The 15,455-nt window shown below is 45.3% G+C and overlaps 1 protein-coding gene across 3 annotated transcripts in view; it reads left to right on the forward strand.

The window, feature by feature from the left end:
* The first annotated feature begins 4,958 nt into the window (after positions 1-4,958).
* Positions 4,959-15,455, forward strand: part of smpx (small muscle protein X-linked) — a 34,402-nt gene continuing 23,905 nt past the window's right edge. Inside the window, exons 1-2 of one of the 3 annotated variants that reach the window (XM_064941141.1) lie at positions 4,959-5,018; positions 5,601-5,734. The gene's annotated coding sequence lies outside the window, so the exon portion shown is untranslated. Of the gene's footprint in view, positions 5,735-6,193; positions 6,589-15,455 lie in introns of those variants that run through there. The other 2 variants (XM_064941140.1, XM_064941142.1) reach the window with 2 other exon arrangements.

A 15,455-nucleotide genomic window follows, 5' to 3' on the forward strand; every position in this document is an offset into this window, starting at 1 on the left:
GATTAACACTGGAGTAATAAATGATCAGATGCTCATGTACAGGTAGAGATATTGGTGTGCAAAAGAGCAGAAAAGTCAATAAATAAAAACAGTATGGGGATGAGGTAGGTAAAATTGGGTGGGCTATTTACCGATAAGACTATGTACAGCTGCAGCGATCGGTTAGCTGCTCAGATAGCAGATGTTTGAAGTTGGTGAAGGAGATAAAAGTCTCCAACTTCAGCGTGATGTGGAGCAGGTGTGTGTAATGATGACCAGGTATGTGTACTGATGGGGAGCAGTTATGTGTATTGATGGGGACCAGAAGTGTGTAATAATGAGGAGCAAGTGTGTGTAATGATGATGACCAGGTGTGTGTAATGATGACCTCCCCTGACCTCCCCTGAGATGCAACTCCATCCACAGGATGACGCCAGCCAGGAGCCAGCCAGGTAAGGAACCGGGCCCACTCCTCCAGTCGGTCCTGGCAGTGACTGCATAGGAACCTCCCCAGCTCATTGTTGGTCTTCTCCACCTGCCCGTTGGACTGAGGCCGGTACCCGGATGTGAGGTTGGCTTTGGCCACCGGCTTCTCCATGAAGGCTCTCCATACCCGCAAAAAGAATTGGGCGCCACTTTTGGAGATGATGTCCTCCGGATGGTCATAGTTCTGGACAACCTGCTGGAACAGTGCCTCAGCAACCTGGAGAGCGGTAGGGAGACCAGAGAGAGGGATAAAACAACTGTATTTTGAAACTCTGTCCACAACAATTATAACAGTGGTGAAACCATCAGACAGGGGGAGATCAGTAACAAAGTCTATGGACAGATGGGACGAAGGCCACTGAGGCACGGGAAGGGAAAGTAGTTTACCAGCTGGAGCGTGCCAGGGGGATTTGGCTTGGGCACATATGGAGCAGGAGTTGACATAGCGGGCGATGTCCTGCGCCAAGGTGGGCCACCAGTATTTATCAGAGAGGGATTGGATAGTGGGGGTGATACCTGGGTGTCCAGTTATGAGGGATGTGTGTGCCCAGGTCAGCAGCCAATCTCTTATCCCGGTTGGGATGTAGATGCATTCTGGAGGGCAGTTAGTAGGAGCGGGTCCCCTCTCCAGAGCCTTGCGGATGTCCCCATCTACATCCCAAAACAAGGGGCCAATAATACAGGAGGATTGATTGATGGGCTAAAGGGCACTTACAGGACTCTCAACCGGGTTGGAACCACAGGATATGGAAAGCAGGTCTTCCGGAAGTAATTCACATCCTTGACCAGGAGATGGTGGGGTTGTGACATTGGAGCCACGGGATGCCGAGGTTGACTTTGTGTACAGGTCCGGTGATGATGAGGCATGTAAGGCTTTCCTGGTGCATGGGTCCCGCAGTGGGGGTGAGTGGTGCTGTGAATGTGCCGGATCGCAATGGTTGCATATCCAGGACTGGAGAAGGAAGTGATGTTCAGGGCGGAGGCGAGGGCCTGGTCGATGAAATGACATGTGGCACCCGAGTCCACTAGAGCTATAGAGACACACCTGAGGGACAGCCAGCCAGTAAAATAGGAACCAGAAAGGGTTTAGCGGAAAACGATGATGATGGAATACTCACGCCTACCCTGGGAGACGGATAGTCACGAGGCCGTCCCTCTGCCCTAGTGGAACCTGGGTTGGGATGCCCCGGAAACCGTGGAAGCTGGTGACTCTCCTGCTCCGGCAACACTGCTCTGCCTGGGAGATGTGTGTGGCCCCTACCTCCATGGGTTCAGGCTCTGCCTCAGGACAGCCAAAGGAGGGAGGCGAGTGGCGAGGTGGACACGTACGCTTCTGAAGAAGGTTATCCAGACGGATGGCAATCGCGCTGAGTGCGTCCAAGGGAAGTCTTGTGATCTGAACACACCAACTCTGTCTAGACCACTTCGCGCAGTCCCCTCCGGAATAGAGTGCGGAGCGCTGGGTCAATCCATCCGCTGGAGGCTGCCACAGTCTGAAAGGTGAGGGTGTACTCCGCATCAGTCTGGGAACCCTGTTGGAGTTGTAAAGGTCGCTCACTTCCTTCTCTACCCTCTGGAGGTTGGTTGAAGACCGCCCTGAACAGAGCCATGAACTTTGTCCGGTCATCAGGTAAATGACTGTGGCAACATTGGACCTCTCAATGTTGGGGGCTTCATCAAAATCTATGCTAGAATCGGAATGCATGATTTGTCACCAGTACTTGAAAACGTGAATACAACCGTAAAGTAAATCATTACCAGCCAAACCATTTTCTGATAGGGATTTATTGATACAAGTCGCCCGTACCGATGTTATGATACTAATAACTTGTCTCAGGTGGTTTGTTTATGTTTCTACCATGTTGGATAGTTGGAGTAACCATTTTCCTAACCTTAACCTCATTCTACTAACCTGTTAAGTTAATTCACCTAACCGGGCTATGTCAATTATCCTCACCTGCCACGTTAATTATCCTAACCTGCTGTATTAATTACCCTAATCTGCCTCGTGAATTACCCTAACCTGCCACGTTAATTATCCTAACCTGCCACGTTAATTATCCTAACCTGCCACGTTAATTATCCTAACCTGCCACGTTAATTATCCTAACCTGCCACATTAATTATCCTAACCTGCTGTATTAATTACCCTAACCTGCCTCGTGAATTACCCTAATCTGCCTCGTGAATTACCCTAACCTGCCACGTTAATTATCCTAACCTGCCACGTTAATTATCCTAACCTGCCACGTTAATTATCCTAACCTGCCACATTAATTATCCTAACCTGCCACATTAATTATCCTAACCTGCTGTATTAATTACCCTAACCTGCCACGTTAATTATCCTAACCTGCCACGTTAATTACCCTAATCTGCCTCGTGAATTACCCTAACCTGCCACGTTAATTATCCTAACCTGCCACGTTAATTACCCTAACCTGCCACGTTAATTATCCTAACCTGCCACGTTAATTATCCTAACCTGCCACGTTAATTATCCTAACCTGCCACGTTAATTATCCTAACCTGCCACGTTAATTGTCCTAACCTGCCATGTTAACTATCCTAACCTGCCACGTTAATTATCCTAACCTGCCATGTTAACTATCCTAACCTGCCCTATAAACAAACCTTCTTTGGTGACAAATAATCAGTTTCACCAAAACAGAGGCCAATCACAGTCCTTTTGCAGAATTGTACTGCAAAAGATGAAAACATCTTCCAACACAATAAATAGATGAATAGTTTATGTTAAATATTTGACAGTATGGGAAGGCAACAGTATTGGTGTGTGGTAGGAGCGTGACATCATTGCCTAATTAAACTCAGAGCCTATCCCAAGGCAGGACATAAACACCCAATAATCTATTGCTAAACAACATTTTGAACAATAATTTATCTTTTGCATAGATGTATGGGCTGTGGCATTTAGCCTACTTTTAAATTGTTTTGAATATACAATCAGTATTGCAGAACTGGTGGACAGATACTCACTATACTGTAGGTATGCTAAACTAATTGTTTAATTTGAAAAAGTCACTGGAAAATATCAAAACATTCTGCCCAAACCACTATGTGATCAAAATTGCCGTTGCTCTTTCTTTTAGAAACTGCGGTGGCCTAATTCCAATAGTTTCAAGTTATACAATGGGCTCCCGAGTGGCGCAGCAGTCTAAGGCACTGCATCTCAGTGCAAGATGTGTCACTACAGTCCCTGGTTCGAATCCAGGCTGTATCACATCTGGACGTCATTGGGAGTCCCAAAGCGCGGCGCACAATTGGCCCAGCGTTGTCCTGGTTTGGCCGGGTAGGCTGTCATTGTAAATAAGAATTAGTTCTTAACCGACTTGCCTAGTGAAGTAAATAAAAAATACAGCAAATGAAGGGTGTTATTGTCACCATAAAAGGTGAATGAAGGGTGTTATTGTCACCATAAAAGGTGAATGAAGGGTGTTATTGTCACCATAAAAGGTGAATGAAGGGTGTTATTGTCACCATAAAAGGTGAATGAAGGGTGTTATTGTCACCATAAAAGGTGAATGAAGGGTGTTATTGTCACCATAAAAGGTGAATGAAGGGTGTTATTGTCACCATGAAGGGTGTTATTGTCACCATGAAAGGTGAATGAAGGGTGTTATTGTCACCATAAAAGGTGAATGAAGGGTGTTATTGTCACCATAAAAGGTGAATGAAGGGTGTTATTGTCACCATAAAAGGTGAATGAAGGGTGTTATTGTCACCATAAAAGGTGAATGAAGGGTGTTATTGTCACCATAAAAGGTGAATGAAGGGTGTTATTGTCACCATAAAAGGTGAATGAAGGGTGTTATTGTCACCATAAAAGGTGAATGAAGGGTGTTATTGTCACCATGAAGGGTGTTATTGTCACCATAAAAGGTGAATGAAGGGTGTTATTGTCACCATAAAAGGTGAATGAAGGGTGTTATTGTCACCATAAAAGGTGAATGAAGGGTGTTATTGTCACCATAAAAGGTGAATGAAGGGTGTTATTGTCACCATAAAAGGTGAATGAAGGGTGTTATTGTCACCATAAAAGGTGAATGAAGGGTGTTATTGTCACCATAAAAGGTGAATGAAGGGTGTTATTGTCACCATAAAAGGTGAATGAAGGGTGTTATTGTCACCATAAAAGGTGAATGAAAGGTGTTATTGTCACCATAAAAGGTGAATGAAGGGTGTTATTGTCACCATGAAGGGTCTAATTTATAACAGGAAACATGCATCTGCGCCAAGTTTATAAATCACAATCTTTTCAGACTTTTCAGAAAAGTTGCACGATGAAATTTAGTGTGAAATTTACGCAACGGTTATAAATGACCTGGACCCTCTATTTCCCATCAGAGCCTCAAGTGACAAAATGGACAGGAAGCAATGGTCACCAGTCAGACAACTGCTGTCTGATCCCAGATAACCTTTTATGTGTGTGTGTGTAGAGAGTGGAGGCTAGGGAGCTGGCTCATATCATGGTTGAGTCTAGAGAGAGAAGGAGAGAGGAGAAACAGAAGGAGAGGGAGAAAGAGAGGGAGTTAGTAAGTTTACCTGTTGAGAGAGGGAGAAGCCAGGGAGAGAGAAAGACAGAGAGTTATTAGTTAGTTTACCTGTTGAGAGAGGGAGAAGCCAGGGAGAGAGAAAGATAGAGAGTTATTAGTTAGTTTACCTGTTGAGAGAGGGAGAAGCCAGGGAGAGAGAAAGATAGAGAGTTATTAGTTAGTTTACCTGTTGAGAGAGGGAGAAGCCAGGGAGAGAGAAAGATAGAGAGTTATTAGTTAGTTTACCTGTTGAGAGAGGGAGAAGCCAGGGAGAGAGAAAGATAGAGAGTTATTAGTTAGTTTACCTGTTGAGAGAGGGAGAAGCCAGGGAGAGAGAAAGACAGAGAGTTATTAGTTAGTTTACCTGTTGAGAGAGGGAGAAGCCAGGGAGAGAGAAAGACAGAGAGTTATTAGTTAGTTTACCTGTTGAGAGAGGGAGAACCCAGGGAGAGAGAGTTAATATGTTAATATCCACCTTCTATTAGTCGTTAATGTCTGGCATCTTTTGACGTTCTTGTGACAATTTACACCACTGTCTTGTAATGTTAAATCAACTGTTCATGTTTCATGTGTCTCTTCTAGTTGTTGTCATTCTATAATCCCAGAGTTTCATTTTGGGGCGGAGCTTTGTGTCTGAGAGCCAACCACACAGAGCAGAATCAGGTCAGTCTGCTGGAGAGGACCTGAAAAAAACCAGGCACAGAGCACAGCAGGAGGTAAGAGACCTGACACACACACACACAAATACCCCCGTAAACACTGTGTCTGTGTGTGTGTGTGTGTGTGTGCGTGTGTGTGTGTGTGTGTGTGTGTGTGTGTGTGTGTGTGTGTGTGTGTGTGTGTGTGTGTGTGTGTGTGTGTGTGTGTGTGTGTGTGTGTGTGTGTGTGTGTGTGTGTGTGTGTGTGTGTGTGTGTGTGCTACTCAGAATAGAAATAGGGCAATGCCATTTTACATTTAGGTAAAAGATTTGCTTGAACATGTTAGGTCCATTCACTGTCAGACTTAGTAGTTAACTGTGAGAGGAGGCCATGTTTGAATGAGGATTGTGTGTTTATGAGTATATGCTCGTGTGCATGAGTGTGTGTGTCTCTGTGTGTCCATCTGTGTGAGTGCGAGTGTTTTGTATATGTGAGTGTGTATGTATCTATGTTTGTGAGTGTGTGTATCTATTTTGTGAGTGTGTGTGTATATGTGTGAGTGTGTATCTATGTTTGTGAGTGTGTGTATCTATTTTGTGAGTGTGTATGTATCTATGTGAGTGTGTATGTATCTATGTTTGTGAGTGTGTGTATCTATTTTGTGAGTGTATATGTGTGAGTGGACAGAAAGCAGGTCCCCTCTGTGTATTTCTCTGCTATTTATAGTTAGAACAAATCCCAGATATGGGAAGAATCTGAGAGAGAGAGAGAGAGAGAGAGAGAGAGAGAGAGAGAGAGAGAGAGAGAGAGAGAGAGAGAGAGAGAGAGACACAGACACACACAGAGAGGCACACACACAGAGAGACAGAGATAAAGGTCAACTAAAGGTAACTGGGATCAAACGTCAGAGAGGTTACTGTTACATCAACAGGTAAGAGACTGAGAGAAATACGTGTGTGTCTCCCTCGCTCTGTGCGTGTAAAGCTATCTTGATGTCCAGAGCTTTGTACTACGAATCAGGTCTGAGGAGTTAGTGAGGTAACTTTGGTCAACTCTGAGTTCAACTCAGGTTAACCGGTACCATAAGTGGCTGACCTTTTAGCCAGCTATGGCAACAAGTCCTTCAGAACTAACCTGCTCTGACGCAGGCTAACTCCATTTATCCTAAATGAAGTGTTTGAGCCACGAGTTGAGGACCAATGAAATTAGATTCTCACCCTCTAGCAATGATTGTGTCATCATCCCCCTCATTTGAGGAAGACTACTTATTTAATATTTTACTAATCAAATGTTTTTTATGTAAAAAATGATCATTAAAATACAGATGACATGACACATTTAGTAAGGACAGAATGCATTTGAAACTTCTGTATGATTTAATACAATTATTTTATCAATAGGAGATGGATAAAAGTTGCATGTGCATTGGTAACCACAACTAAGACGGCATTAATGAGTAGTTATAAAATAAAGGCACGTCTAAAAGCCTATTTTCAACCACAGGCTGCTGAATTTGCAAAGATAACTTTTCTTTTATTTGAAGTTTATTTGTATCGATGTTTCAGCATTGTCTCAATGACTAGTTTGGCTATGTGCAACATGCATGTGCAGTTACAAGCTTTTTGGAGTTAGTGATAGGCAGACAAGCAATATCCAAGCATTGTAGTACGGATGAAGCCTGAGCTGGAATGTGAAGCTAACTGATCCTGGCTAGATTCCTTTGTAGTATACCCCTCTGGTAGGTTCTGACTGAGATCATCATCATCATTATTATTACATTAATTTGAACAGTGACAATGTATATACTGAACAAAATTAGAAATGCAGCAAGCAACAATTTCTAAGATTTTACTGAGTTACAGGAAATCCATTAATTTAAAAACATTTATTAGGCCCTAATCTATGGATTTTACATTACTGGGAATACAGACATGCATCTGTTGGTCCCAGATACCTTAAATAAAAGGTAGGGGCGATCAGAAAACCAGTCAGTATCTGGTATGACCACCATGTGCCTCATGCAGTCTCCTTGACATAAAGTTTATCAGGCTGTTGATTGTGGCCTGTGGAATGTTGTCCCTCTTCACGCTGTCGTACACGTCAATCCAGAGCATCCCATTTTTTATTTAACCTTTATTTAACTAGGCAAGTCAGTTAAGTACAAATTCTTATTTACAATGACGGCTTACACCGGCCAAACCCGAACGACGCTGGGCCAATTGTGCCGCCGCGCTATGGAACTCCCAATCACGTCCGGTTGTGATACAGCCTTGTCTCGTCACAGTCTCTCTGTGAATTCAAATTGCCATCAATAAAATTATATTCTATTTGTTGTCTGCAGCTTATGTCTGCCCCACACCAAAACCCCATCTCCACCATGGGGCACGTTGTGTGGGCGAGTAAAACTGCTCGCCCACACGACGTCATACACATCTGTCATCTGCCCTGTACAGTCAAAACCAGGTTCTGTGAAGAACACACTTCTCCAGCGTGCCAGTGGCCATCGAAGGTGAGCATTTGCCCACTGAAGTAGGTTACGACGCAGACCTGCAGTCAGGTCAAGACCCTGGTGAGGACGACGAGCACACAGATGAGCTTTCCTGAGATGGTTTTTGACAGTTTGTGCAGAAATGATTTGGTTGTGCAAACCAACAGTTTCATCAGCTGTCCGGGTGGCTAGTCTCAGATGATCACGCAGATGAAGAAGCTGGATGTGGAGGTCCTGGGCTGGCGTAAGTACACGTGTTCTGCGGTTGTGAGACCAGTTGGATGTACAGCCAAATTCTCTAAAATGGCGTTGGAGGCGGCTTAAGGTCGAGAAATTAACATAAAATTCTCTGGCAACAGATCTGTTGGACATTTCTGTAGTCAGCTTGCCAATTGCACGTTCTCTCAAAACTTGAGACATCTGTGGCATTGTGTTGTGTGACAAAACTGCACATTTTAGAGTGGTCTTTTATTGATTCCAGCATAAGGTGCACCTATGTAATGATCATGTTGTTTAATCAGCTTGTTGATATGCCACACTTGTCAGGTGGATGGATTATCTTGGAAAAGGAGAAATGCTCACTAACAGGGATGAAAACACATTTGTAAACAAAATTTGAGAGAAATAATATTTTTCTGCTTATGGAAAATTTCTTGCATCTTTTATTTCAACTCATGAAACACTTTACATGTTGAGTTTATATATAGATATATATATTTTGTTTGTTCAGTATACAACAAACATACGTCTCAGTACACTTGAGAAAAGATTTATCAACCAGCTAATTTCCTGGATAACATACAAACATCAGCCATTTAAAAATAAATCATAAAAACAGAGGTCAGGACAAGCAAAAGTTCCGACAACAATTTATCCTCACATCTCCTCGCCAAGTGGAACTCATCAGTGAGAGCCCAAGATTGGGTCTGCCAACACCAGGATGAGGGAGGCTCAATGCAGCAGGGACTTCAACTCCACAGCAGGCTCCCCAAGCAGTAATGAGGCCTGCCCCAGCACCAGGAGAAAAGTCCAGCAGCGCAAACATCCACCCTCCAGAATTCCTGAGGAAGGAGCCGAAGATCTCTTCATACCACCAGGGGTAAGACATTGAAAACTGCCTGCTGAGGTTTGAACGAATGGCCAAGATGTGATGGTGGCCAGAGGTACAATGAGCCTGCAATCTTGTCCCATTGCTCACAATTCAGTTTGTCTGTGATGTGTATGCCGAGGAACTTAAAACTTACTACCCTCTCCACTACTGTCCCATCGATGTGGATAGGGGGTGCTCCCTCTGCTGTTTCCTGAAGTCCACAATCATCATTTTCCTGACACCACACTCCGAGGGCCCTCACCTCCTCCCTGTAGGCCGTCTCATCGTTGTTGGTAATCAAGCCTACCACTGTTGTGTCGTCCGCAAACTTGATGATTGAGTTGGAGGCGTGAGCGGCCACGCAGTCATTGGTGAACAGGGAGTACAGGAGAGGGCTCCGAACGCACCCTTATGGGGCCTCAGTGTTGAGGATCAGCGGGGTGGAGATGTTGTTACCTACCCTCACCACCTGGGGGCGGCCCGTCAGGAAGTCCAGTACCCAGTTGCACAGGGCGGGGTCGAGACCCAGGGTCTCGAGCTTGATGACGAGTTTGGAGAGTACTATGGTGTTAAATGCTGAGCTGTAGTCGATGAACAGCATTCTCACATAGGTATTCCTCTTGTCCAGATGGGTTAGGGCAGTGTGCAGTGTGGTTGAGATTGCATCGTCTGTGGACCTATTTGGGCGGTAAGCAAATTGGAGTGGGTCTATGGTGTCAGGTAGGGTGGAGGTGATATGGTCCTTGACTAGTCTCTCAAAGCACTTCATGATGACGGAAGTGAGTGCTACGGGGCGGTAGTCGTTTAGCTCAGTTACCTTAGCATTCTTGGGAACAGGAACAATGGTGGCCCTCTTGAAGCATGTGGGAACAGCAGACTGGGATAAGGATTGATTGAATTTGTCCGTAAACACACCAGCCAGCTGGTCTGCGCATGCTCTGAGGGCGCGGCTGGGGATGCCGTCTGGGCCTGCAGCCCTGCGAGGGTTAACACGTTTAAATGTTTTACTCACGTTGGCTGCAGTGAAGGAGAGTCCGCATGTTTTGGTAGCGGGCCATGTCAGTGGCACTGTACTGTCCTCAAAGCGGGCAAAACAGTTATTTAGTCTGCCTGGGAGCAAGACATCCTGGTCTGTGACGGGGCTGGTTTTCTTTTTGTAATCTGTGATTGACTGTAGACCTTGCAACATACCTCTTGTGTCTGAGCCGTTGAATTGCGACTCTACTTTGTCTCTATACTGACGCTAAGCTTGTTTGATTGCCTTGCGGAGGGAATAGTTACACTGTTTGTATTCGGTCATGTTTCCGGTCACCTTGCCCTGATTAAAAGCAGTGGTTCGCGTTTTCAGTTTCACACAAATGCTGCCATCAATCCACGGTTTCTGGGTTGGGAATGTTTTAATCGTTGCTATGGGAACAACATCTTCAATGTACGTTCTAATGAACTCGCAAACCGAATCAGCGTATTCTTCAATGTTGTTGTTCGCCGCAAAGCGGAACATATCCCAGTCCGGCCTCAGCGCGGGAGCTTCTTGTTTTAGCTTCTGTCTGTAGGCAGGGAGCAACAAAATGGAACAGGCCTTGGACAAGGGCGTTAGCCATTATAGCCACTCCGGTGTGTCCGGTGCAAAGATCCAGAGCTTACGGCAGGAATCCGGTGATGTAGTGGCTTCTAGTCGTGTTAATGAAGAGTCCGGGAGGCATCAGCTGTGTAGCCGAGTGAATATAGGGTCCAATGAGATGGGCCTGGCTCAAGGCTAGCTTCGGGCCTGGGCTACTCGGTAGCAGCTAGCTAGCTGCGATGATCCAGTGTAATGGTCCAGAGCTTACAGCAGGAATCCAGTGATGTAGTGGAGAAAAGCAGTCCGAAAAGCAGTTCTTAATAAGCACGACGCAACACGGAGTGCCTGGATACAGCCCTTAGCCGTGGTATATTGGCAATATACCAATACGTTGATGGGAAAGCACTCGTTTGCTGGCACCATAATTTATGTTTATACTTTTGCGGCAGTACTGTTGTTTTGGAAATCACTATGTAAATAAACACCCTTGCACGGAAGTGCTTTTGCAACTCCACCATTTGTAGAGTTTAAATTTAGTATAGAATTATCTTTTTTCAGTTTAGCCCTCTGGCCTACAATACACAACAAATACCATGTGTATCTTTCACTAGAAGACCATGTATCTTTCACTATAGAATACTGCTATAATCAGTTGTAAATAATTTTATGAACTTTAACACACTTTTCGTAGCTACTAGGATGTGAAAAAACTTGTATGACCTCTCTTATATAATCAATATATCTCTATAGCTCCGAGTCACACAACAAACACACAACTTTCTCTCTCTCTCTCTCTCTCTCTCTCGCTCTCTCTCTCTCTCTCTCTCTCATACACACACACAGACACACACACACAGAGATATAACCATTCTTACATAGCTGCATCTGTTTTTAATGTGGTTTTAATGTAGCATGATAATTGAACATGGACAGTGTGATGTGGATCTGGTATGTGTGTGTGAGGGATCAGTGGGGTGTTAGGGGGCAGCTGTCCTGTCCTCCCCACTAAAGGCTCTCTGTCTGGGTATATATATTATATCCACGTCCTGGAGTGTGTGTGTTAGAGCAGCAAAGCCCCATGTTGTGTAAACAACACCCTGGTTATGGTAACCAAGGCCTGCTGGGCTATATATATATCGAACCCTTTACCTTGAGAGAGAGACAGAGAGAGTGATACTGGCTAGCTAGCTAACAGACTATTAAGATAGAATAGCTTCAACGCTAGCTAATAGGCATAGCCCACTAGTCATTGTGATAGCATAGCCCACAGGCTAGCCAGGTAGTGATTGTTATAGCATAGCCCACATGTTAGCCAGCTAGTGATTGTGATAACATAGCCCGCAGGTTAGCCAGCAAGACATTGTGATAGCATAGCCCACAGTTTCGTTTTGTCATTGTGATAGCATAGCCCACAGGTTAGCTAGATAGTGATTGTGATAGCATAACCTACGGGTTAGCCGGCTAGTGATTGTGATAGCATAGCCCACAGGTTAGCCAGCTAGTGATTGTGATAGCATAGCCCGCAGGTTAGCTAGATAGTGATTGTGATAGCATAACCCACGGGTTAGCCGGCAAGACATTGTGATAGCATAGCCCACAGGTTAGCAGGTGTAACAGTATAACTTTAGACCATCCCCTCGCCCATACCCAGGCGCGAACCAGGGACCCTCTGCACACATCAACAACAGTCACCCACGAAGCATCGTTACCCATCGCTCCACAAAAGCCGCGGCCCTTGCAGAGCAAGAGGAACAACTACTTCAAGGTCTCAGAGCAAGTGACGTCACCGATTGAAACGCTATTTAGCGTGCACCACCGCTAACTAAGCTAGCCGTTTCACATCCGTTACATTCACCCCCCTTTTGACCTCCTCCTTTTCCGCAGCAACCAGTGATCCGGGTCACGGCACCAATGTAACAGTATAACTTTAGACCGTCCCCTCGCGCGAACCAGGGACCCTCTGCACACATCAACAACAGTCACCCACGAAGCATCGTTACCCATCGCTCCACAAAAGCCGCGGCCCTTGCAGAGCAAGCGGAACTACTAGTTCAAGGTCTCAGAACAAGTGACGTCACCGATATTTAGCGCGCACCACCGCTAACTAAGCTAGCCGTTTCACATCCGTTACACAGGCAAGACATTGTGATAGCATAAAGGGGAAAGGGGGATACCTATACATAACCCTGCTTAGCCAGCTAGCACTCAACAACTCTATAGAGATTATATGAAGTAGTTGACTGAGGGTTGAATGTGTTTCAAACAACAGTCGAGACAACAGACCAGACAACCAGACCAGACAACAGACCAGGGCCCGGTTGAATAAAGCATCTTGTTTCCATTAAGATTTACCTTAAAGAATACTTTCCCCTTACCTGGGGGAATTGTTTAAGGGTGTTGCATACAGGCATTTAGGGGGCATCAGGTAGCCTAGCATGTTAGAGAGGTGAGCCAGCAACAGGAGGGTTGCCAGTTTGAATCCAGGGTCCGACGGGAAAAATCTGATGGTAAATGAGCTGGCAAACGGAGGGTTGCTGGTGTCAAATTCTAGAGGCCATTGCCTGCCGTTGTGCCCTTGAGCAAGGCGCTTAACCCAGGGCCATCCCGCCCATTAGGTAGGATTAGGCGGCCGCTTAGAGCAGCAGATTGATGAGGGAGGCATTTTCTGTGCTAAACTGACCAACAACACAAAATTCTTCCCCAAAACAATGATAACTTCTTTCAGCAAGTGGCATATGGGCTATTAAGGTGAGCATGATAAGCAGTACCCACTTTGCCAATAGCAGGGGCACAAAATATGTTTCGTGTTCATGCCCAGTGATCCTCTCCATGGTACTGTTGAAGAGACAGCCCTGTGGCGCTCCACCAACACTCCGTCAAAGTCATGTAACATTAATCATGTAGCCTGTATGGAAGAAAGAGTATATTCCCTCTGTGGACTTTTCTGTAGCCTGCAGGGCGATCAAATTTATGACAATCTCATGAGACACTCACTCACCAAGATGGCGCCGATAGACTTGGCAGCTCTGTTTCTCGCTGCTAAGCAACTTTGCACTATTTGTACAGTATATTTGCAGTATTTTATTTTCTGTGTTATTTCTTACATTATTAGCCTAGAATGTTTTTTGCGTTATTACATACAGCCGGAAATAATTTTTGGATATTAGAGCGATAGTAACTCACCAGCAATCCAACCAGAAATACGACTTTCACAATTGAATCCAACGCTTACGAGTATATTGCTCTATAATGTTCAGTCCCTGGACGATAAAGTAGACCACCTCAGGGCGAAGATCTCCTTCCAGAGAGACATCAGGGACTTTAACATACTCTGTTTCACGAAATCACAGCTCTCTCCAGCTATACTGTCTCGTCCAAACAGCCAGCTGGGTTCTCAGTACATCGTGCAGACAGGAATAAAGAACCTTTCTTGGAAAAAGAAAGGCTGACATGTATGTGTCATGATTAACTACTCATGTTGTGATTGTGGTAACCCAAGTCCATTTGTTCACCCAACCTAGAATACCTCACAATCAAATGTTGACTGTATTACCTCCCAAGAGAATTCTCTTCGGTTATCGTCATAGCCGTGTATATCGCCCCTCAAGCCGATACCACGACGGCCCTCAAGTAACTACACTGGACTTTGCTCAAACTGGAAAACACATATTCTGAGGACGCATTTATTGTAGCTGGGGACTTTAACAAAGCACATCTGAGGAAAACGCTACCGAAGTTCAGCACGTTGCCTGTAGTACCCGCACTTCAAAAACTCTCAACCGTTGATACTCACCCTTCTGGGATGTCTACAATGCCCTCCCCCGCCCTCCCTTCAGCAAATCAGATCACAACTCCATTCTGCTCCTCCCTTCCTATAGGCAGAAACTCAAACTGGAAGTACCCATGCTAAGGTCTACTCAACACTGACCAATCAGGATCCATGCTTCAAGATTGTTTTGAGCACGTGGACTGGGATATGTTCCGTGTTGCCTCTGAGAATAACATTGACGTATATACTGACACTGTGACTGAGTTCATCAAGAAGTGTATAGGGATGGTGATCCCACTGTGATTATTTAATCCTACCCAAACCAAAAACCATGGACAGATGGAAGCATTCGCAAACTGAATGCACAAACCACCACATTTAACCACGGCAAGGTGATTGGGAATATGGTTTAATACAAACAGTGCAATCTGTAATGTAACGAAAAAAGGAAAAAGTCAGTACAGAGACAAGGCGGAGTCGCAATTCAGTGTCTCAGACACGAGACGTATGTGTCAGGGACTCCAGGCAATCCCGGATCACAAAGGGAAACCCAGACATGTTGCGAACACCGACATCTTGTCGGGCTGTATCACTACCTGGTATGGCAGCAGCACCATCTGCAACCGCAGGGCTCTCCAGAGGGTGGTGCGGTATGCCCAACGCATCACTGGGGGCACACTGCCTGCCCTCTAGGACATCACAGGAAGGCCAAAAAGATCATCAAGGACATCAACCACCCGAGCCACAGCCTGTTCATCCCTTTATTAAGGCAATGTCAGTACATGTGAATCAAAGCTGGGACCGAGAGACTGAAAAACAGCCTCTATCTCAAGGCCATCAAACTGTTAAATAGCCATCACTAGCCGACCTCCTACCCAGTACCCTTCCCG

The sequence above is a fragment of the Oncorhynchus masou genome, chromosome 28 (genome assembly GCF_036934945.1).
Source record: "Oncorhynchus masou masou isolate Uvic2021 chromosome 28, UVic_Omas_1.1, whole genome shotgun sequence".
Lineage (NCBI taxonomy): Eukaryota > Metazoa > Chordata > Actinopteri > Salmoniformes > Salmonidae > Oncorhynchus > Oncorhynchus masou.